Here is a 23,298-nt window from a genome sequence, read left to right on the forward strand (position 1 = left end):
CAGGTGTACAGTAAAATGATTCAGATATATATATATATATATATATTCTTTTACAGATTCTTTTCCATTATAGATTATTATCAGATATTGAATATAGTTCCCTGTGCTATACAGTAGGGCCTTGTTGTTTTTCTGTTTTATATATAGTAGTGTCTATCTATTAATCCTAAACTCCTAATTTATCCCTCACTCCCTTTCCCCTTTGGTAACCATAAGTTTGTTTTCTATGTCTGTGAGTCTGTTTCTGTTTTGTAAGTTCATTTGTATCATTTTTTAGATTCCACATATAAGTGAGATCATATGATATTTGTCTTTTCTGTCTGACTTACTTCGCTTAGTATGATAATCTCTAGATCCATCCATGTCACTGCAAATGGCATTATTTCATTCTTTTTTATGGCTGACGGATGATATTCCATTGTATCTCCCATATATTTTAAATCATCTCTAGATTACTTATAATACTACTACAATGTAAATGCTATGTAAGTAGTTGTAAATACTATGTAAATAGTTGCTGGGTGCACAGCAAATTCAAGTTTTGCTTTTTTGAACTTTCTGGAATTTTTTTCCCCCAACTATTTTCAATCTGTGTTTGGTTGAATCTGCAGATGCAGAACCCACAGACACTGAGGGCCAACTGTACAGCAGCTGGCTACAGACACAGTGCAGGTTCCTCAAGAAATACGTTGGCTGGTGGGCTGATAAATCAAGACAGTGATAAACAAAGCTAAGACGTTCAGAAGTATCTTTTAAATATTGCATTTGGGGAAGATAGCTTCGTGACAGAGGTGGGAATGTGCTTGGTGGGATGACAGACAATGCGAAAGTGTAGGGGGATGTTCAGAAGGGCGCTGACTCACACATACACAGACAAATGCTCTCCCTTTTATATGAAGCCGCTTCCCCTACTCGACCTCATCTGGCTGCTGTGATCCCGCTGTCCTATGGTCTGCCCCACCACTACCCATCAGTTTTCAGCAATCTGTGCCTCTCAAACCATTCATGGATCATGAAGTCAGATTGGTGGGCTGCAGCCGACATTTTCTAAGCAAATAAAACAGGATAGAAAATATCAAAATACATCACACATAGTAAACATTAAAAACAACTATTGTTTTGTGAAGGCTGTTTCAATTCTTTACATGTGTGTATAGGGCTTAGATGTAAACTGCATTTCCTCCTGGGGGTAGGAGTTAAAGTTTTCAATCCACTGCTCTAGGGGGCAGATTAAAGCACCCCAGCCTTCCGCTGAGCAGATTCTGTGACCGGGGGCTTCTTAGGCAGAACTGCTGTGATTAAGTACCGTGGAAGGTGAGTTAATGCTGAGAACCAGCCAGGACCTTCATAGCATGTCAGGGTCTCAGACATGCTCTGGTCCAACGCCCTCAGTTTACAGTTTGACGAGGGAAGACGCTGAGTCTAAGAAAAGCCATAGGACAAATCAGTGGTAGCACTTGCACTCCCAGCAGTTTCCCTGCCTCTCCATCCTGGGTTTCTTCTCTTTACTTCGTGTGGTCCTCTATTATAACTCAGCAAAGAATACCAGAAAGGATTTGGGTTTTGGTCAGAAAACCTGGGCTTTAGTCCCAACCCCATCATTTACTGTGTGATCTTGAACACACAAATTGACATTCCTACTCCTCAGTGGTATCAAATGTAAAACAGGATTCATACTATTAGAGACCAATTGAATTCATCTATTTAATGACACTTTTTACACTGTGAGGCATTATACATATTTTCTAATAATTATTTTTTCTCCTTGAGTATCTATGATATTTATTCAAGAAATGTGTATTGCTGTGGAGATGAAGGGGGGAATGACTGTAATATTACCAAGTCTCACCCCCTCTTAAGAGTATCCACTGACACTTTCCGGGGAGAAGACGCTTCTCCCATTCATTTCACCCCAGCATCTGCTTCTGTCCTCAGAGCCCTCACAGGAGTCTACAGAAATCCTAGTTAAGTTAAAGCTAGTTCAATAACACGCCATTGCCCCAGCTTCCTTTACCTCCAAACCACGGTGCCTGGTTCCTGACAGCAGCCTGTAGATGGCGTTTCTCTTCTCCTCCATCCTGGGTTACATCTGTAGTCTCATCAGCCTGTGGGTACACGTGAGGTCCTATGACCATGGACACCCCACTAATGACATTGTTGAACCTCTACATGCTCATGGGGGTACTCAGTACTGCACCTCCACGGCCCCTAAACCCAGTCTTCTCTGGTTATTTCTCAGAATTCCAATTGTGGTGTCTTACACGAGCTGGCTAGGTAAACCCCCAGCCCACCAAATTACTCCTCTCTTTCCTGTCCAATTTCAGAAACAGCTGAGAGAGAAAGCAGGTGCCAGGCTGGTGGAGATGAAAATAATCGTCTTACTACTGATAACAGCTAGATTGGAGGATGATCCTCCCATCTACAGGCACAGTGGGCTGGCTGGCATTTCGGCCCCGGATTAAACTTACCTACCTGGGCCGAGCTGGAAAACTGCAGGCACCCGCAGCACGGAGAACAGAGACCGTGTGTTCTTGGGACAAGCGGGTTCCAAAAGAGAGGGCAGGTGGGAGCTGAGCCAAGTGTTGCAGTTTCTATTCCTAAACTTGCGAGTCAGAGAACTTCCCTCTCCCTTTCCTACTGGAGATCCTTCCAGACAGAAACATGAAGGCTTATTCCCTCCTGTTCTTTGTTCTCTGGCTTCCTTGTTCAGGGGCTTCCTCATGGCGACAAGGAATGTCAGGTCGCATGCCCTCTCATCTTGGTGCTGGACCCCAGGCAGAAGGAGTGCCTGGGTTCAGAATACCCCTAAATTTTGCAGGCAACAACTTCATCTGTTTTGATTTTGCATCAAAATCCCCCCTTGGCTCCAGCCTCCCCAAACAAGGCCTGTCCCCCCATGCAAATAGACCCTTGGGAAGGAATTAAATTATTATGCTTGTGCCTGGGAGCTTCTACTCCCTCTGAAGACCCCTGTGCTACCATCATCTCTGGCAAGCCTGGTCATGGCCCCAGGCCTTCCTCTGCTGCTCTCAAAGCACTATTCTCATTTGAGTTTCAGGATTTTTCAAAAGTGATCATCAGCCTCCAATTCATTAGATTTTCCCACCATCAAGGAGTTGGTCTTGAAACTCCCCAAACCACCCCTTGCCCATCTTTGCCATTAAAGCACAGCACGACCTCCTGCCCATGGGGCATTGCCTGGGTTTCTGTGACTGTGATGCTGTGGGAAAAGAAAGACTGCAGTTTCCTTCAAAGTCTTGCCCAACACCTTCTAGGGTCAAAACAAGAGCTAAAGCGCCCTGTTTCTTGATCTACACATTTAAAATCCAAAGCAGCTGTTGACACAGGCTCTCCGGGCATCACTGAAAGAGAAAAGGCCCAAGACCATTTGTACCTTTCTGGACAAGTCAGATTTCTATTATGTAGGAAATGATTTTGACCAGTAGCTGGTCAGGACAGTTTCTCAGTTGGATGCATCCTGGAAATGACAGCAGTGACTCACAGTTTTCTGAGTTGTGACACCTTATCGCTGTGTTTTAATCTGCTTTCCTCTGTAATGCTACAATGTGGATTTGGGGATACAAAGGGTGAGAATACAAAGTATTAATAAATTTCAATCAATTGTGAATTTAAAAAATCTAAAGCTTGGAATCAGTGTTAATTCCTTCCAAATGCCATCAGTTATTCTCCCTCCTAGCGATTGTTCACATGCCTGAGTACCGTACAGTATCATTTACAAAACTTCACGGCGTTATCCCTCCTTTTAGGTTGGCCAAAAAGTTCCTTCGGTTTTTAAGTAAAAATAAAAGACACATTTTTCATTTTCACCAAGAACTTTATTAAACAACGTAGTCACCCTTTTGTTCCACTACCTTCTGCCATTTTGTCAGGAACTTCATAATTCCATCTTCCCAAAACTTTTGATCTTTTTGAGCACAGAAATGTTCCAGGTGCCTTTTATAGTCTTCCAGGGAATTGAAATTTTTTCCATTAAGAGAATTTTGTAAAGACCAAAATAAATGGAAATCCGAAGGTGCAATGTCTAGTGAATATGGCTGATGAATCAGAACTTCCCAGACAAGCTGTAACAGTGTTTGCCTGGTCATCAAAGAAACATGCGGTCTTGCGTTACCCTGATGGAAGATCATGCGTTTTCTGTTGACTAATTCTGGATGCTTTTCGTCGAGGGCTTCTTTCAGTTGGCCTAATCAGGAGCAGTACTTGTTGGAATTAATCGTTTGGTTTTCCGGAAGGAGCTCATAATAGAGGATTCCCTTCCAATCCCACCATATACACAACATCACCTTCTTTGGATGAAGACCGGCGTTTGGTGTGGTTGTTGGCGGTTCATTTCGCTTGCCCCGTGATCTCTTCCATTCCACATTATTGTACAGTATCCACTTTTCATTGCCTGTCACAATTTGTTTTAAAAACGGAACGTTTTCATTACTTTTAAGCAGAGAATTGCATGGGGAAATATGTTCAAGAAGTTTTTTTTTGCTTAACTTATGTGGAACCCAAACATCAAAGCGATTCATGTAACCAAGCTGGTGCAAATGATTCTCAGCGCTTGATTTGAATATTTTGAGTGTGTTGGCTATCTCCCGCGTGGTATAACGTTGACTGTTCTCAGTTAATGTCTTGATTTAATCGCTTATCAACTTCAACTGGTCTACCCAACTGTGGAGCATCGTCCAGTGAGAAATCTCCAGCACGAAACTTCACAGACCACTTTTGACGCGTTCGATCAGTCATAACACCTTCTCCATACACTGCACGTATCTTTCTTTGCGTTTCAGTTGCGTTTTTACCTTTCTTGAAGTAATAAAGCATAATATGCCAAAAATGTTGCTTTATTTTCTTCCATCTTAAAACGGCTACAAAAAAATTCACCAATTTTGATACGTTTTTTTAAAAAATGCACACTGATATGACAGCTGTCACAATACAATCTAATAAAATTTTTCCAATTAAGTTAAAGGCAACTAAGTGCTACTAGAGCCATCTTACAGAAAAAACCAAACGAACTTTTTGGCCAACCCAACATTACTGATGAATTGATTGATTAAAAAAAATTAGCACTTTTTTTGCAGGCATGTGGGATAATGCTAGGCGGTAAAGTTCAAACCCTGTGTGGTGGGGATGCAGGAGAAATGGGCCATGGACTTCATCTGGTGGGTCTTGGAAGTCTTCTTAGATGAGGTGGGGTTTGAGCTTAGTCTAAAGGGTGAGTAAGACATTTACAAGGGTTTCATAAGGAGAGCGGTCATCTGGGTGGAGCATTGGAGATATAGAGATTCTCGGACCCAACCTCAGAATCTCAGGGGTGAGGCCCTGGTACGTATGGTTCTGACGTGTAACCGGGGCTGGGAACTCAGGTTTACTCAGAGACCAGAGAAAAGTCTGAAAGGCTGTCTCCGGGGCTAGGAGAGTCCAAGCCAGCTATTCTCCACCTCAGAAGAAGATCGAATAAGAGGAATTAAATGAAGCACAACAACTTGGTTTCCTCTGAAGATGAAGTTCCTGGATGTGAAGTTTGTTAAAGACACTAAGATCTTTACCCCATACGGCAAGGAAAGGCCTTCTTCAGAATCGGAAAGAAAATGCAGTTAAAACCAAACCAAAAAACGGGGCAGAATCTCATTTGTCTCAAATGGCCTATGCCAGGGGATGACAAACTTTTTCTGTAAAGAATCAGAAAGTAAATATTTTCAGCTTTATAGACCATAACAGTCTTTGTCACAACTATTCGGCTCTGCCACTGTAGCGCAAAAGCAGTGTTGGGTAATGCGTAAGTGAGTGAGCGTGGCTCTGTTCCAGCAAAACTTTATTTATGGACACTGAAATTTGAATTTCATATAATTTTTACATATTATGAAATATTATTTTTCCTTTGATTTGTTTTCAACTACTTAAAGATGTAAATTCTTATTGTTCACTAGAGCCAGGAGGTGGAAACAACCCAAATGTCCATCAACCGATGAATGGTTAAAAAAAAAAATGTGGTGTATAAACACAATGGAATATTATTCAGCCTTGAAAAGGAAGGAACTCCTGTCACATGATGCACCATGGATGAACTTTTGACATTACGCTAAGTGAAATAAACCAGTCACAAAAAAGATAAATACTGTATATAATCCCACTTATATGAGGTACCTAAAGTAGTCAAATTCATAGAAGCAGAAAGTAGAATGCTGGTTGCCAGGGGCTGGGGTAAGAGAGAAGGGAGCATTGTGTTTAATGGGTGGAGAGTTTCAGTTTTGAAACTTTTGGAAAGATTCTACAGATCAGTAGCACCACAATGTGAATATACTTAACACCTTACTGTACTGAACACTTAAAAACAATTAAGATGGTAAATTTTATGTCATGATTTTTACCACAAACATTTTTTTAAAAAGAAAATAGTTAATTCTTACCTTGAAAGTCATAGAAACGGGCGGTGGGCCTGCAGTTTGCCAACCTCTGGCCTATCGATGACCAGTCTGAGGGCGAAAAAGATGGTCCAAATCAATGCTTCTCAAATGTCCCCACTGAAAGTTCTCTAACAATGCAAAAGGGAGAATGCAGACTCCCAGTGGGGTCTTCCTGCAAGTCTATAAAATTATTTTAAATACTCTTTCAAATGAGGTTCATGAAATTTTTTGAATCCTAGTCCATAACACATGTTGTTTTAATGTAAAATTGGCATTCACTGTAAAAATCAGTAAAAACTGATGTTCATGCAGGCTCAGAGAGGGTGAGTGACTTAGTCAAGGTCACAGAGCTAGAAGAAGTCAATATGGGACTGAATCCCAAAATTCCTGATTCCAAATGTATACTTGCCACCTGAGTGGGCTGCCTTCCCATCAGGCTTTGGCTGTCTATTCCCAACTCCTACCCGCATCCCCCTCAACATTGAGGCAGTCTCCAAAGTACTGAGGCAAACCGCTTTTGAGTTTCTACCGAAATTCATCAATTCATAAGTTTAATACCATCAATTCATACGTTTCATATATTATTTGTTCTGCTGTGTTCTAAAATATTTTAGTTTGATATATTCTAAAACTCATTTTTTTCCTGTCCTATCTAATTATACTTCCTCATCCATCTGTATTTTTTTAAACCATCCACAGCATCCCATTCTGTTATACATTATGGAATGTTAAATTATGAGGGAACAAAGAGATTTGTTGTTTTTGTATACCCAACATCCATTTTCTCTTGTGGTAGATTATATTATTTGTTCAGAATTCTCCCTTTTTCCCTCCTTTTCCTTCTCCCTGTCCCATTGACTTTAGTCTTGGCCATATGACTTGCTTTCCCCACTGGGTTGTGAGTTGACATGAGGGTGTGCTAGTCCTAAGCACAGGTTTTGAGGGGCTCCATGTGTCTCCACTCACTTCTCTGGAGCTCCTGCCCTTCCAGAAATCCACGTGTCCCATATTGAGCCCGTTCCTTCAGCTTGGGTCCCAGAATGAGAAAAACATGTGAAGCAAACATGAACCCAGCCAACGAAGACCCATTTGTTGTTTAAGCAAGCCAGTGAGTGTTAGGGTTGTTTGTTACACAGTATTATACTAGCAAAACCTGACCAATACACCCCTTCTTTTGGAACCAGGGTTTTGATTTTCTTCAGGAGACTCAGCCCCCACCTCCACTCTTCATCTGTAGGGTTCATTTGAGCTGATCCTCCTCCATCCTGCCCCAAGCACCCTCCAACACATCACACTGACTAACTCCAATCTCTGGTAAGATGTCTGCTGTTCTTATCAAAGCTGAGAGAGCCTCATTCTCTCTTGGCTAGCAGAAATGAATGATCCTGTCACCTGCTATAAAGGATTCCTGAAGAAATTTTACTCATAACCCATATAATCCTAACTCCTATTTGTTTTATAACAGAAGCATAAAAATAGTGTGGATCACACAATACTAAATGCCACATCTCTTGGCTACTTTTTGATAGTGAGAAGGAAAGCACAAAAAACAAATAGCAGACATTATGAACTGAATGTTAATGTCTCCACTAAATTCATGTTAAAACCCTAACCCCCAATGTGATGGTATTAAGAAGCTGGGCCTTTGGGAGATAATTAGGTTTAGTTGAGGTCCTGAGGGTGGAGCTCCCATGATGGGATTAGTGCCCTTTATGGAAAGAGACACCAAAAAGTTTGCTTCCTCTCTCTTTCTCCTTCCACATGTGTGTATGGAGGAAAGACCATGTGGGGACACAGCAAGAGGTGGCCCTTTACAAGCCAGGAAGAGGGCCCTCACCAAGAACCAAATCTGCTGGCACCTTTATCTTAGACTTCCCAGCCTCCAGAACTGTGAGAAATAAATGTCTGTTGTTTAAGCCACCCAGTCTAAGGCATTTATTATAGCAGCCTGAGCAAAGACAGCAGAAGCTGTCTTATGCAAGGTACAGAAGCTGCAGACACCTACAAGTAAAATTTGTTCCCCGTGCCTTGGGGAAGAGCAGTGTCAGCTCTGAGTTATTCATTCTAACAAAGAGCTTGGCATAGTGGTATGGACAACCTGAAACACCAGGAAAACTTAAGGAGGTCTTCATTTGGTCTGGGAAACGCCAAGGCTGCCCATGAGTGTTTCAGGGGTGCCTTAGACAAAGGCATTTCTTCAGAACAATTAAAGCCTGATGAAAACATGGACACCTTTTCTCTCACATAGTAGGATTCAACAAAGATTTGTTGTGAAGATGTACAATAAAAATCATGAAAGTCACTGGTTTAAGATATGCTTGGCTTTGGTATACACTTTTTAGATAAAGCAACACAGAGTTCTGAGTTGTATGTGTGAGATATTTTCTCCCTGAGAAGGAAAATAAAATAAGTTTACATTCTCCCAGTCCACAGCTGGATCATACGGGGACACAGAGTGAGCTCTGCTGAGTGACAGGAGAAGCCCACTAGGGATTAAAACAATAATCCCTGAAGTGTGAAATTAGCTGTGGAAAATCAGGGGTTGATAAACAGCCCTCTCCCCCATATCTTCTCCTTCTTCTCTACTCCCCTACCTTTCCCCCAGCCCCCCACCCCTCATGTTTTCCCACCCTTCTCAGAGGTCTGGTGGGCCTTGTCCCACTTCTCACTGAACTATCCATGCCAGCCCCAAAGCAAATGCTGCCAACTGGACTGTCCTATGAGTCAGGTGCCCTGACCTGGTACTAACTAGAGTAAAATACAACCCTGCCCTTAGAGGCCCACAGTTAGTAATTAGTGAGAGATTCGTAAACAATCAGAAAGGTTGCAGAAATAAGAAACAAATAAAAGTGGAGGAGCTCTTAGAATGCCATCCTTTGGAAAGCACTCACGCCCCCGGCTCCCAGCGAAGCTGACTTAATTGGTTTGGGTTGTGTATAGAGATCAATAGTGTTCAAAACACTCCCCAGGTGATTCTAACTTTAGCCAGGGCTAAGAACCACCCCCGACGTATTGAATTAGGAACGCTGGCGGTGAGGTTAAAACCTGTGTTTTAACAAGCCCCCCACGTGATGCTGGTGCACGCTCAAGTTTGGGAGCCGCTGGTCTGCGCTACTAAGGGGCGGAGGTATGGGAATGGAGGGGGTCCAAAAGGGGAGCAGTTGGGGCTGGCGCACAGGGCTGGGATGAGGGACTCTTCCACCGGCACCCTCCTCCCTCCTCTAAGCCTCAGGGCAGTGGACAAGCTCTCCCGTCAGAGCCTGGCCTGAGCCCTTCGGGGTGGGCGGTCCTTGAGGGATAGTGTGTTGTGGAGCCCAGTTTTGAGACCACGGAGCCTCCCTCGGAAGCCTCAGTCACTCGGCTCTGTGGCCGCTGCTCATTTCGCTCCGGAGTCCCTTAGCAGGCAGGAAAGGTTGGGCCTGTGGCGGGGCCATAGCGAACGGCCAGAAAGGGCTCTTTTGGAGAATCCTGGCTTCCAGTTTACGTCTTCTCATCCTTTTCCCCAAAGTGGGCCCCCTACTCTGAGCGCTGGCTTTTTTTTTTTTTTTTTTAATCCCAGACAGGAACTGTGTCCATCCCCTGACAAAACCCGTGCCTCCTTTTCTGCACATGCAACATCTTCTCATCCTAAGCAATCACACCCCCACCCACAAGCAAAGCAGCCCTTGGCCCAGAGCACCCGGGCCCCACTCCCGATGCCCCCTGGCCCTACAACTCTTCCATCCCAGCTGACAGAAAACAGCGAGTCCAGCGGCCTCCCCACTTCGGGCCTCCCCGCCCAGACCGACCGGCCGAGCAGGGCAAGACCCTACTGCTGGGCCCAGGGCGGTCCCCAGCACAGGGACCCCCGGGGGAAGAAGAGGGATCCCCCGTCTCGCCACAAGCCAAGCTCAGGCCCTCGGCGCGCCGGTGGCGGCTTCTCTGCGTTTCTGGCCGAGCTGCCCGCCCCCCCCCGTGGGGAGGGGCTGCGGCCACGCGGAGTCGCCCGGGGTCCGGAGGCTCCTCCCCGGGGGTGGCCGAGCAGGAAGCGTGGAGCGCGGCGGGCGGGGGCACGGTGCGGGGCCCCAGGCGGCGGAGTATGCGCGGGCCTCGGCGGCCAGCCCCGGCGCACAGCCGCGGCCGGGGCGCGCGGCGCGGGGCGGAAAAGCCTGTTTACACAGACTGCACACCGCCTGGGGAATAATGCAGTAAAGGAAGTGAGCCGGCTCGGCCTGACTGCTCCAACTTCCTGCTCTCACACACACCAGAGGAAAAAAAAAAAAAAAAAAAAAAGAGGAGCGAGAGAAAGAAAAAAAAAGGGGGAAAAAATCAGGATCTCATTACAAGAGCAACAGACCGTCTGCAGACGCCTGTCAGCATGGAAAGTCGGGGACTTTCGCCCGGTTCCTCCTAGAAATTCCCCCGAAGAAGGATCTTGAAAACTCCCCCGCATCTGGGTATGTAGTAGGGTCCGTGCCTGTTGCTCGGACAGTTGCAAAGTTTCGTGGGGCTTGGTTTTTTCTTTCTTTCTTCTCTCTGGCTTGGTGGGGGTGGGGCGGGTGGGCACCGCGTCGGAGGCTGCAGGCCCGGGGCTGGGGGCGGCCGCGGGGAGTGGGCGCAGCTGGGATGCTCCTGCGCCGGGTCCGCGCGCCGGCCCCGGGGGCTGCGGCCACCGGGCGATGGCACACCCCGCCCTGGGCTGCGCTGTGAGCCGGGAGGAGGGGGCGCGCGGGGGAGCGGGCGGCGGTGAGACTTGGAGTCCCTCTGGGAGGAACGGTGACTGGAGCGGGCTGCGTGCCTGGAGGCTGGACCACCGCTGACCTAGCCGGGGCTGTGGCTCTCCTCGGGGTGGCAGTGGGCACCGACGGTCGAATTCAGGGAGAGGACAGGGGTGGAGAGGGAAGCGGAGGGCGTGGGGAGCCGAGCCGCGGGGCTGGGGGCCGCGTCCCCTCTCGCTCGGCAGGTGACCCCCGCCCGGGTCCCCGCCCCAGGCGCACGCCCAGCCGGACCTTTAAAAGCCGGTGGAGTCATTACTGGACATGGTTTTGGAGGAGGACCGGGCAGGAGGTGGTCTTGGAGCCCCCAGCACTTTGGGATGGGGCTCTTCTGCTTGCATCTGAATGTTGGCCTGTAATGCTTCCGTAACTTTTGGGGGGAGGAATTACAATTTTGGAGGGCTAAAAAAAAAAAAAAAAAAATTAGAGGTCTCGGTTTTGTTACGTTTTCTGAACCGAATCGTCCTGAGGACAAGCTGCAGTTAGGCGGCGGATGGAGGTGGGAGAAAGAAATGTTATTTCAGAAACTGCAAAAGGGGCTTTTTAGAAGGAAAAAAAAAAAAAGAAACGAGTGTCGGGAGAGTTTCTGGCTTGTCTGGAAACGGCAAGACTAATTGCCATGCGCTTCCGCTTTGAAACTGGCAGCAGACAGCATCTTGAAAATGACTCACTAGAGGAGCTCACAAAGAAACTGTGGTTTGCTCCTTCTCAGGTTTATGTATTTGTGCCTTTTACAGTTTCCTTTGTAGTGTTCGAGGGGTCACCCGCCCCTTCCCCGCCGGCCCCCTCCCACCCTCCCGCTTTTGGAAGTCCCTGGCGGGTCTTTAACTCCCCCCAGCACCCCGGCCAGGAGGGGGGACGCTGGGGGAGGCTGAGTTGTTTTTGGAGTTGGCTGGGGAAGAGGGTTAAAGGGATTCTGCTGCTGCGGGGGAAAAAGTTCCCTGAATTTTCCACTGGCTGCTGCAGGAAGAGAGAGCCCCTGTAGTCATTGCTAAGTAATGTCTGCACACACACCAACTAATCTCATTAGGAGTTTCCGCTGCTCGGCACAGGAGGGGTTTTGTGCAGCCACTGTCAGCCGGGGGAGCCCTGCGCTGGAGAGGGAGACAAGTTACGGCTTTATTTACTTAGAGGGGCAGCCGCCCAAGGAACCTTTTCAGGGCAGCATCTTGAAAACTTTGAAGTCATTTTGGCCATTTTGGATTTCGAACTTACAGGTTTTTCTCTCCCAGGTGTGTGTGTGTGTGTGTGTGTGTGTGTGTGTTCTGTTGCTCAAGCACCTCAAACACACCCGTCCTCTCACGTCTGTGCTTCACTCCTGGCGGGGGAGGGCGGAGGTGACGAGAAACCAAGCATGTTCCGGGCATCTATTAATGAGCTCAAATTGATTTCTGAGCCCTACTGCCAAACAAAATACCCTCCGATCTCTCTCCCTTTTCTTCTGTCTCTCTGTGACACACACTTATTTGGGAAAGGTCAGTTATGAATTTCAATTTATGGGGATTATAAAATTACAAATTGTGTTAGGAGGGCACGTGGGTCAGACAGTTAAGAAGACTGTCCCTAATTGTTTTTGGAGTTTCCAGTAATGATCCTGCCTGCAAAGACCCCTGATGGTCATTCTATGCCAAATATAGCAAAGGCCTTGTGGCCTTTTTTTTTTTTTAAAGCTTTAAATGTTGGAAATGTGTAGAATTACTAAAAAGGGTAAAGAATTTTAAGGAACCTGATTGGAACTGTGGGGCTCCTTTATTGACAAGGACACTCTGCTCTCTTGAGGGTTTTTTAAGGTGTCCGTGTTTCTTTTCTGGTGGCAAAGCATGTCCTAAAAACAACCCAAACAGCCCGAGCAGGGTGTGAGTCAGTGGACGTAGTACAGGATGTGCCTAACACCGCATCTGGTGCAGAGTAGATGCTCAATAAATTGTTGCATTGAAAGCTGTGAGTAGGATAACAGAACTTACATTAAATAGATAAGGAAAAAAGCTTTCCAAAGCCAACATCACTTTGCATGACTGTTCCTTAAGGATGAAGGTTGTTAAGTATTCCCCTTTCAAGACTACATTTCCTTCAAAATAAAAAGGGGATAATTAGAGTTCTTCATTCCAATAAGTTATTATTTGGAATGAATAATGTTCATTTATAGCAATAGTTCTCAACTGGGAGTAATTCTGCTCCCCAAGGGACTTTTGGCAGTATCTGGGGACATTTTGGTTGTTATAATCAGAGGGGGTTCTACTGGCGTCTAGTGAGTAGAGGTCAGGGATACTGCTAAACATCCAGCAATGCCCACAAAGAACTTTCTAGCCCAAAATGTCAGGAGTACCCAGATTGAGAAACTCTTGTTTACATTAATGGTGATGACAACTTTGATATGCATTCATTCAAGGAATAGAACATTTAAAAGTCATCACTGGCACTTTTCTGCCATGTGAATAACACAGTGTGCATGAATTTTCTCTCTTTTCGGTCAGTAATATGTGTGGAATGACATGTAAATAATGACAGTGTGATGGTGTACCTTTGTGAGCTGAATGAGACCATCTCTGAACCTCACTCACTTGGTACTAATGCTTTTTAGACCAGAATGGCAACAGCCCACGTGGGGGAGAGCAGCCCCATTTGAATTTTGAAGTTTGCTAAACATTTATTAAAGCCTTCCTCTTTTTATTATTTAAAAAAAATTTACTAATTCAAACCTGGTAATGTACAGTAACCCTGAGATCATATATTGAAATTTATATTTGTAATAACTTTTTAGAACTTTTCCTGAAATCGGTTTTAAAGGGCTTCCAGGCAGCGCGTATAAATTAAAATATTCCTTTCTTAGCTGTCACGTATCGGATTTTGTGCGCCCTGTGCTACCCAATTATGTATCTATAGGATTCAAAAAACCAATATGGTTGCAAAACATTACCTAAGACAAAACAAACCCAAAACACTTTAAAAATATTATCTAAGGATGTGACTTCCTGGAGTAAAGTCTTTTTTCGCTGATGGTGAATTACTGCTTACTAATTAACGGCTTTACTCCCTTCCAGTCCCAGGGAATGATTCAGCCATTTTCATGTTTCCTAGACCTGGGGTTCCTCATTAAACTTTGGACAGAGAACCCATTTCTTTTATTCTGGCTGTGACCTGGCTGTAGGCAGCTGGCTTCTGCCCCTAAGGGCCAGTACCTGCACATATAGATGAGCGGTCCTGGTTACTTATATGAAGGACTCCACTCATGGCAAATTTTTCTGTATGTTTAAGGCAAGAGTATTTTATGTTTTATTATTTATCCGTAATTCCCCTTTGCCTTTGTAGATTGATGACATATTTGAGATTACATTAGTATAGCAATATTTTCTAAAGGTTAGTTGTTTTTTGCTGTTATAAAAAATATTAATATGAATTATCTTAGGAAGATGCAGAAAACCACAAAGAAAAAAAAAACATCTCCCATAATCCCTCTGTTAACATTTTGGTGTATATTTTTCTGGTCTTTTAAAATACATATACACACAGCTGCACATGCACACATAAAATTTTTAATTGGAGTCACACTATACTTTCTGTTTTGTAGCTTATTTTCAGTTAACGTATCATGTAACACAGTTTAATAACTGGTACTAAGACCAAAATTACCACACATAGAGCTCGTATTTATTGATCTAATAAATGTGTTGACTCAACAGTGGATTGACATAATTTCTACATGAACTTGTTCAGTGTTTTTGTCTCTGTGGCTCCAAGTAACGTTCTAAGAATGCTGCCCTCTTGAAAGACTGAATTCATATGTGCTGTGCAGTTTGGGATTTTGATGAGTTTCTCTATGATTTAAGGATGAGTCATGATTTGCAGTAGAATATCAAGATGTAGTAAAAGGAAGTCCAGGGTGCGACACATCAAAGTAGAATGTTGAGTGATGAAAACAGAGAAACTAGGTTAGACCAAAAATACACCTTGAACTTCTCTAACTATAAAGGAGGGAGGAAGGTGCCTCTTGCACACTTGGTGACTCTTACTTATTACTGTTTCACTTTATATCAGTAAAGTTTCCAAACTTTGAAATTGGTATTTTAAGTAGATTTTCAGTTCAAGAGTACTATTGCCCATGGCCAGTTTGAACAGAGATCATGTAGCTTTTTGGTTGAAACCGTGGCAGTGAGAACATGAAAACTCCAGTTTTGCCACTTATAGTACAGCCCCAGTAAATTGAATTATCAGAGTGGGGGTGTGCGTGCGCGCACACTGTTTTTGTTTTATTTTTTATTAAGGTATAGTTGATTTACAGTATCATGCTAATTTTAGGTATACAGCTCAGTGATTTAGTTACACGTATATATACCTATATAAATTCTTTTGCAGATTCTTTTCCATTATAGGTTATTACAAAATGTTGAGTATAGTTCCCTGTGCTATACAGTAGGTCCTTGTTGGTTATCTATTTATATATAGTAGCATGTAATATGTTAATCCCAACCTTCTAATTTATCCCTTCCCACCCCCCTTTCCCCTTTGGTAACCATAAGTTTGTTTTCTATGTCTGGGGTGCACTGTTAACAAATCCTAAGGGCCTTCAGTCTTTTAAGCAGAAATTTGACTCCCCATTATCCCTACCCACAACCGAAATGAAAATGGCCTTTCATCCATTACTGGAAACTTACATATATGTCAGCAGTTTAAAAATAAACTTTGAATTGATCATTTCAGTAAGTTGTAACTTGGTTGATTTGCCACTAGGAATTACTCACTGACCACTTTATGTGTTTTAATTTACAGTTGCTGGAAAGTAATTATTAAATTAGGAATTAAATGGGGTTATTTTATAATTGGCTGTGAGAGTTATTTGCATATTTTTAAAGAAATTAAGATGATAGTTATACTAATATATTCTGATCTGAATTTGGACTAAAATGAATTTACTCACATACATGCTTTAAAGAGAAGTTTTAAGCACACAGTATCCTAAGTCTTTTTAAAGCTACCATATCTAAGAACAATTCCTAATGTTCCAGGTATAAATATGGGAGTGATGGAGGAGGTATAAAACACATGTGTCTGATACCTTCTCTTACACTGTTTGGTGAGGTTAGGGGTCATTTACTCCAAACAATAGAATGAATCTGAGACTCTTGATGTCTTTTACTTTCTTTCACTGTTGTATAACTTATGTACATGAAACTGCCCAGATCTTAAATGTTATTGTATACACCTATGTAATCCCCACCCCCTACTTCTAAGTAGAGAATACTTCCATCACCCCAAAACGTCCCCTGGCTATTTTTAATTGTATTATGGCAATTCCATGACTCTACCATGTTATTATACCCCAGAGCACCTGGATAAGATACTGCAGTATTTTTATTTAATCTACTTGGTTAAAAATAGATCATCAGAAAGTGTGGATTTCCTCATCATCCAATAAGAGGAAAAATCCTTTCTACACTATTTAATATCACTTACACTAACCAAAAGTAATATGTATGCTGCGGGGAAAACGTAGATTCCCTTAAAACCAGTTGTGTTTAGAGGATATCACTTAATGTCCCTGGACCTCAGTTTCCCTGGCTGGAGGGCAAAGTGGCTGGAGTAGAGAGGTAGGGACGATCCCTTGCATCCCAAAGTCCTTTTCGTCTATGCTCTGTTTTAGAATAAAGAACTTGGATTCTTCTAGGAGTTGTGAAAGTGTAGAGTGAATGTCTGCTGTCATCCCCCAAAAGCTGACTTTGAGACATATACAGCAATTTTTAAAAACTGTTTTGGGGTAGAAAAAGGGATTCCCCGTAAGTTTCCCCTTCAATCCCATGTCGGCCCCTTATTGAATAAGGAACACCTGAGGGAAGGTCAGCATTAGCTGCAGTGCTTCCTTTCCTCCTCTTTTTGAGGTTTGTGACAGGCACCACTCATTTCTAAAGACGACCTCGTTCTAGGGCAGTGACTGGGCAGAGACAGCGATTGTCTCCAGGTTGGGTGCTGAGCAGGCCCCAGGATTTTGATCACCAGGTCAGGTCCCTACTCTTTCCTCCTGATAGTCTTTGAAAATGCTGTCCATCTTCCAACGCTGGATCTGAGGGGTCCACATTTCCCCTCACCCCCTCCCTCTGGTCCCTTCTCCACCCACAAGCTAGAGCAGTCCTTCCAACACAGATCCGACCTTTTCGCTCCTCTGCTTACAATCTCCCAGTGGCTTCAGCTGGGATAGAGACCAAAAATCTTAATGTAAGCAGCATGCTGTGATTTAGGCCAACTACACTGGCCTTTCCTCAATTCCTCAAATGTGTAATGTGCCCCCAGGCCACTGGTCCCTTCTAAGTGCTGTTCTCTCTTCTGGGAATTCCCTCCAGGTCCTCCACTCCCATCGATTTCTCTCACTCCACTTTCGAGCCAGTGTGTAGTCATCTGTCAGGTCTCAGCTCAACCATCTCTTCCCTGGGGAAGCCTTTGCTGGTCCTCCAGGTTAGATCTCCCCAGTCATCCATCCCTGGCCTTCGGAGTCCTTGCCACAGGCTTTATTTACAGGTTTCCATGTTACCTGAATTCTCCCTCTGCAGATTCTTACTATCCAAGCACAAGTACCAGTTTCAGATATATATATCTGGAGATAGGGCTGGTGTTTCTCATTATTCATTAATATTCCTTATCCAGAACTCAGGAACCAAGTAGATTTGATAGCAGGCTACCCTTTGCTATCTGGAGTCACTGTCCAAACCCTGGAATTCATTAGATTCGGAAACTGAGGGATATCTGTGCGTGTATGTATCAAGATGTGTTTCCCATCTGTCTTGCCCATCAGTCTGTAAGCTCCCTCTGGGCTTCATCTGCTATTCTCATCCTTGTGTTTATCCCAGCCCTTTGTACAATACCTGGCATTCGTTGAGTTAAAAGCAATCTGAAGGGGGAAAACTTTGTCACCATAGCTCCTCTCCTTGCATTTTGCCAGTGGAATTGATAAAGCACTTTATTGCTATGCCTAAATCCAACTCTTTCCTAGACAGTCAATTATTTGAATTAATAAGAAGCATATTTCTTGGTTAAACCAAAGAGACAGCCAAGAAGATCCTGTATAGAGGATATATCATTTTCCAGAATTTTTGTCCAGATTTGTAGGAAAAATGAATGTACAGGGATCAGGTGTGTTAACATCTGAGAGGACAAACTTTAGCCCTATTGTTGATATCAGTGTTATACTCAGAATGGTTGGTTAGCAGTTGGGTAATTTATAGGATAGTACAGCCTGAAAGAACCTCAATGTACAGTTCTTTCCATGTTAAAATTAATCGTTCTACAGCAAGGATCGTAGTCCTTTATCAAGACTTCAGTTGACCACATTTTCATAGATCCCTTGGACTGAGTTCCATAATAATATTCACTGTTAAAACTGCTTCCTCACTTATACTAAAACCTGTGTGTGTAGCTTTTGTCCATAACCTTTTATAATTAATAAATGACATTTCTGATCGAGTTTTAAAATAATGACACTGCCTGTGTGATGATGAAAGGATGAATGATTAAATACCTAAATTGTTTTTGGTCGAGGGCTAGATCTGCTGTTAATTTCAGCTGGGTTTTGCCAAGGAGTGGTTTGTTGATAGTCAAACCTTGATTAACCATAATGTGTAATTAAGCAGATTTTTTTTCTCCCTGCACTTAATTGTCAGAAGAGAGATTAAGACAACCACCACCACCACAACAGAATAAGCCCTAGAATTTATTCCAGGATGTGCTCCTGGGTAACTGTAGGGTCTGTCCGTAGGAATTAACTGCAGGGATTCCTGCGTTGTCTCCACCTGTGAGTTCTCATCATTTTCAGAATGGTGATCCTGGGGCCCAGAATGATCAGGATGCTCTGTTAGCTCTATTAGGCAAGGGGAAGGGCTGTAGATGTGAGAACAATTTCCTAGCACTAGTAGTTAAGAAGAATACATCTCTGGTTAATACTCAGTGAACTGGAAATGTAACTTCCCCCCTATCCCCTTACTGGAGTTTGGAAGGTTTGCATTTAGAGGCTAAAATATAAGCCATTGGTTGTTGGAGATAAGCATTGGCAGACGAGGAGTGTGTGTGTCTGTGTATTTGGGTGTGCCTCCGCACATGTAGCTACAAGAGGAATGCATGAGTCTGAGAGAATGGGACAGTATGTGATCTCAGTTTTTGTTCCTTCTCTGTAGAGTCAGCCCTCTCATGTAGGATTCAAGCCCCACTTCTGTACAGAGGATTAGAGCATAAAGGAATGTTTGCTAAAGCTCTCCATCCCAAAGAATCATTATTTCATTGTGAGAACTCAAGACAGAACTTGGATTTTTGTTACAGTTTTCAGGAGAGGAGAAAGCTCAGATGCCTCATCATTTCAGCAAACCCCATACAGAACATATAGGAAGGGACCAAACCGTTCAGTAGTATTTGAAGACTGTATGTGGAGGCGGCTCCTTCATCTTCTTGTATGGTCTTGCGTTTTGAACTCCTCTGGAATCTAGAATTCATGAGTGTTGTGGGGAAGTTATTTTCGCTAATGTTCCTGCCTGTTTTTCAAGCTCCAGTTACTGACCATTTAGACCAGAGGGTGTTGGGTAGTAGAGCATGGCTGGGGTTTTTTGTTTTGTTTTGTTTTTTTCTTTTTAAAAACATTTTAGAACAAACATCTCCACATTCTCCAAGTGACATTCTGAGACAGGGTTGGAACTGATTAAACCCCAGGCAGAGAGAGAGATGCTGTCACATCCGTGCTGAGCCTATAGAGGACGGAGGAATGCCTGCTGATGGGCCCACTTCACCTCTGATAGTCGAAGCAAAACCAGAAGCATCGCTCAGCCAGCCGCTCAGCATTCCTAACTTTGCTTCGTTCACTTCTTTAGGCTCTTTAGCCCTAATTCTCAATTCTGCGTTTATGACATTGAGTACTTCTGAAGAGAGTTAACAGTTTTTCAATGTACTTTTAAAAAAAATGATCTTTTCTCCTGTTTTACTGTTTATTTTATTTATTTATTTTTTGACCACACCGTGCAGCATGTGGGATCTTAGTTCCCCGACCAGGGATTGAACCCGTGCCCCGCTACACTGGGAGCGTGGAGTCTTAACCACTGGACCACCAGGGAAGTCCCCAACAACTTCTTAAAGTGAATTACTTTGATCACCAAAGTATATGATGTTAAAAGATGTCTTGAATCAAACAAAATGACCCAAGAGTACTTGGGCTCTCAAAAGCTCCGTGTCTCACTCTCAAGAGCATTGCCCTGCTTTGATTTAAATCAGAGCTGAACCACAAGAACGGCATCTTCCTCTAGGCTTTGCCACATCCTTTGTTTTTGTTTTGTTTTGTTTTTTTTGAACCTAAATATTAAGACCTACCAATTTGTCTTTAGGAAAGTAGAAACTTTGAGACCTTGATGTAGAAGATCGTACATGTACCGGATGATTAAAATACAGAAAGGGTGATTTTCTTGAGCAAAGGGGAAAGATCATCTAAAGCGGAAGCTGGCATTTGTTTTGTACAGTTAATATTTTCACGTGGAACAATTACTGGAAGAGTAAGCAGAGGAACAAGTTGTATGTGACATTTAAAAAAAGGGCTGAAGCCAACTTAGTGGAGGGCAGATTCCCGAATGGGAATTAAGGGCTGGGAGGGGGCTTTAGGTACATATCTGATGCTGGACGCTGATGCCACCAACAGCCATTCTTCTCTGTGGGATGCTTTTGTTGACTTCTTGAAGGAAATGTGCGTGCACAACATCAACCTGACACGAAAGGATGAACTCTCGGTCTTCCACTTGATGACAGTTTCAATGTTATTTTGTTCACGTATCCATTGCAGTCTGGGGGTTAATCAACAAGTTTTAAGTGTAATGTATTGGAGGAGATTGTTTAGTTTTGAAATCACTCACTGTCTATTTTTGCAACAGTTTTTTTTTTTTTTTTTTTTTTACAAACAATTGTGCTCAACAGAAACAGCAAGATATTTTAAATGTGTTCCACTTACTGTAGTTTGTCTACAAGTCAGGCTAGATTTTAAATGGATGCTCTGCGAAAAACAAGATGCCTTTTGCTTGCTGTTTTAACTTAATCCCATTGTAGTTTTGCTTCACGTTAAAAAGAACTTTATTAGCAGTTATTTAAATTGAGAAGAAACTGCATTTTGGCACCGTACTTGTTCTATGTAGCTAAACTTGATGCCTGTACACAAATGTGGGAGGGAGATATGTATATGGAGACAGTAAAGCTACAAAAGGGAGAGTCTACCTTCATGACTTTAGATGCAGCTAAACTCCCCCACAGATGTCCACCACATGAGCAGGTGATGATATTTTGAAGGCTGCAGAGTCACTGTTTTTTATAGATCCCTTCCAACGTGAATATATTATCATACCAGATTTATGTATAAATGTGGAGGCCTAGCATTTGCATTTTGTAAACCATGCAAGAGTTTTGCCGAGAAGAGCACCGAAGAAAAGCGGTGATGCTAAAGTGACCACAGGATCTGGAAGAGTGCAGTTCTTTGCTTAGGTAACCACCCCTGGAAGGCAGCCTTAGTGCTTCTCCAAAATCCCTAAAGAAGGTGTCACACAAATATCAGTAACTCGTAACATTTTTGCAACAGTACTATATATAGTGGGGCCCGAAGACTAGCTAATGTCAGTATTTTCCAAATCTTGACATTTCCAGAAACCAGCACATTTTGTGAACTGTTACACTTCAGAAAAGGGGGAAAAAAGGTTTATAATACTATTAGCCATTTGCAAACTACCAGTTCAAATATGCTCTATTGTAACGTTTTAACACAGGTCATATATTTCTAAACAATATCAAGATCCACTAACTAGTATCATTTTCTATTTTTAAAAGACATGTAAAATGGTTTCGGTGGACTTATTCCAGGAAGAGGGAAAGATAGCTTTCCCAGGAGTGCTGATGTTAGGGACCATTTTCTTTAGTGACTTAAGCATCCAGACGTGATGGAAGAAATGATACTTTATTATTTTAAATTCTGTAGAGAAGACGAGAGAGTTCTCAGTTTCTCCGGGAAGACGACGACAGCTCTCTCCCTCTCCTGGCTGCTGCCAGGGCTCTCTGGGAAGGAAAGCTGGAGGGAGATGGTCGGGGTTTCCTATTGCTCCGATCCTATTCCCAAGATCAGTAGCCTGATGTGTCGTGCGTGTGTGAGACGCAGCCGCTGGTGAAGAGACGTGTTCTGATGAGGGCATAAGTGAAGTAGACAGAGACTGAAACGACCTGTGGGAGGCTTTGGTCGGACAGGGGAGCAGAAGCGATGGTCACCATGGAGAGAGCTGCGGGGGGACCAGAGATAAGGGCCACAGGGGGAGGAAAGGCTCTGAGCCTTTCCCTCTGGGGGGACTGAGGGAGGTAGGTAGAAGTGCCTGCAGGTGTTGGAGGTGGCTCAGACCAGGTGTATTTAGACCAGGGAAAGGGAAAGATGCGCAGATCTTACCTTTCTGCCAGGAAATGACCGAGGCTGCAGCTGGACTGGGACGCTGAGCACATCTGTGCAGATTTCCCGGTCCCCACGGTCCCTGGGGCATCCTTCTGAGAGGAAGGGATGGTGTCTCGGGCCACACCTGACCCCACCCGGAACTCCTTCCTCCCTGGCCCAGTGTGTGTGCACACATGTCAGCGAGACAAGGCAGATGTGATGTTGACGATCATTTGTGTGGTTGGCGTTTAAGGAGCGGCACCGAGGAAAAAGGGCACTATTGTGAAGCAAAACCTATTGCTGGTTGCCATTGAAGGAAAAAGCGCACTGTCCAGATTTTTAATTAGCAGAGCTTAGGACATGAATTTTCTTTTATTAAACGTGTTTTATCTTGCTTTTTTTTTTCTAATGTTTCCACTGGGTGGTGCTGCAGGAATTCCTACCTTTTGCCTTGGATCTACCCTTCCCAGAAAGACGCCTCCAAAGCATAATAGGAGGAAGTCCTGATTTAGAAAGATTTTACAGTTTCCACACAATAGAAGAGCTTGGAGGATGCTCTGGCAGGAAATGCTTCAGTTTCTGGATGTGGAAAAACTACCATCATTTTGTGTCATGCAGACGTGTTCTTACCGCACTGGGTATATACTTGTGGCCTTCTCCAGCTTATTATTTAGCACAGAAAAGGTTTCAAGTTTATCTGAAAGGTTATGGTTTC

The 23,298-nt window shown here is 43.7% G+C and overlaps 1 protein-coding gene and 1 long non-coding RNA gene across 2 annotated transcripts in view; one reads left to right on the forward strand and one right to left on the reverse strand.

The window, feature by feature from the left end:
- Positions 1-3,529: 3,529 nt before the first annotated feature.
- On the reverse strand, positions 3,530-7,439 carry LOC132433279 (uncharacterized). The gene is made up of 3 exons (XR_009521106.1): positions 7,386-7,439; positions 6,423-6,488; positions 3,530-3,559 (listed from the first exon to the last, which is right to left on the reverse strand). It is a non-coding gene; the product is annotated as an uncharacterized lncRNA (long non-coding RNA).
- Positions 7,440-10,441: 3,002 nt separating this feature from the next.
- Positions 10,442-23,298, forward strand: part of ELK3 (ETS transcription factor ELK3) — a 69,968-nt gene continuing 57,111 nt past the window's right edge. Inside the window, exon 1 of the mRNA XM_060025418.1 lies at positions 10,442-10,855. The gene's annotated coding sequence lies outside the window, so the exon portion shown is untranslated. The remainder of the gene's footprint in view (positions 10,856-23,298) is intronic.

This window comes from Delphinus delphis, chromosome 11 (assembly GCF_949987515.2).
Source record: "Delphinus delphis chromosome 11, mDelDel1.2, whole genome shotgun sequence".
In the NCBI taxonomy this organism is placed as follows: Eukaryota; Metazoa; Chordata; class Mammalia; order Artiodactyla; family Delphinidae; genus Delphinus; species Delphinus delphis.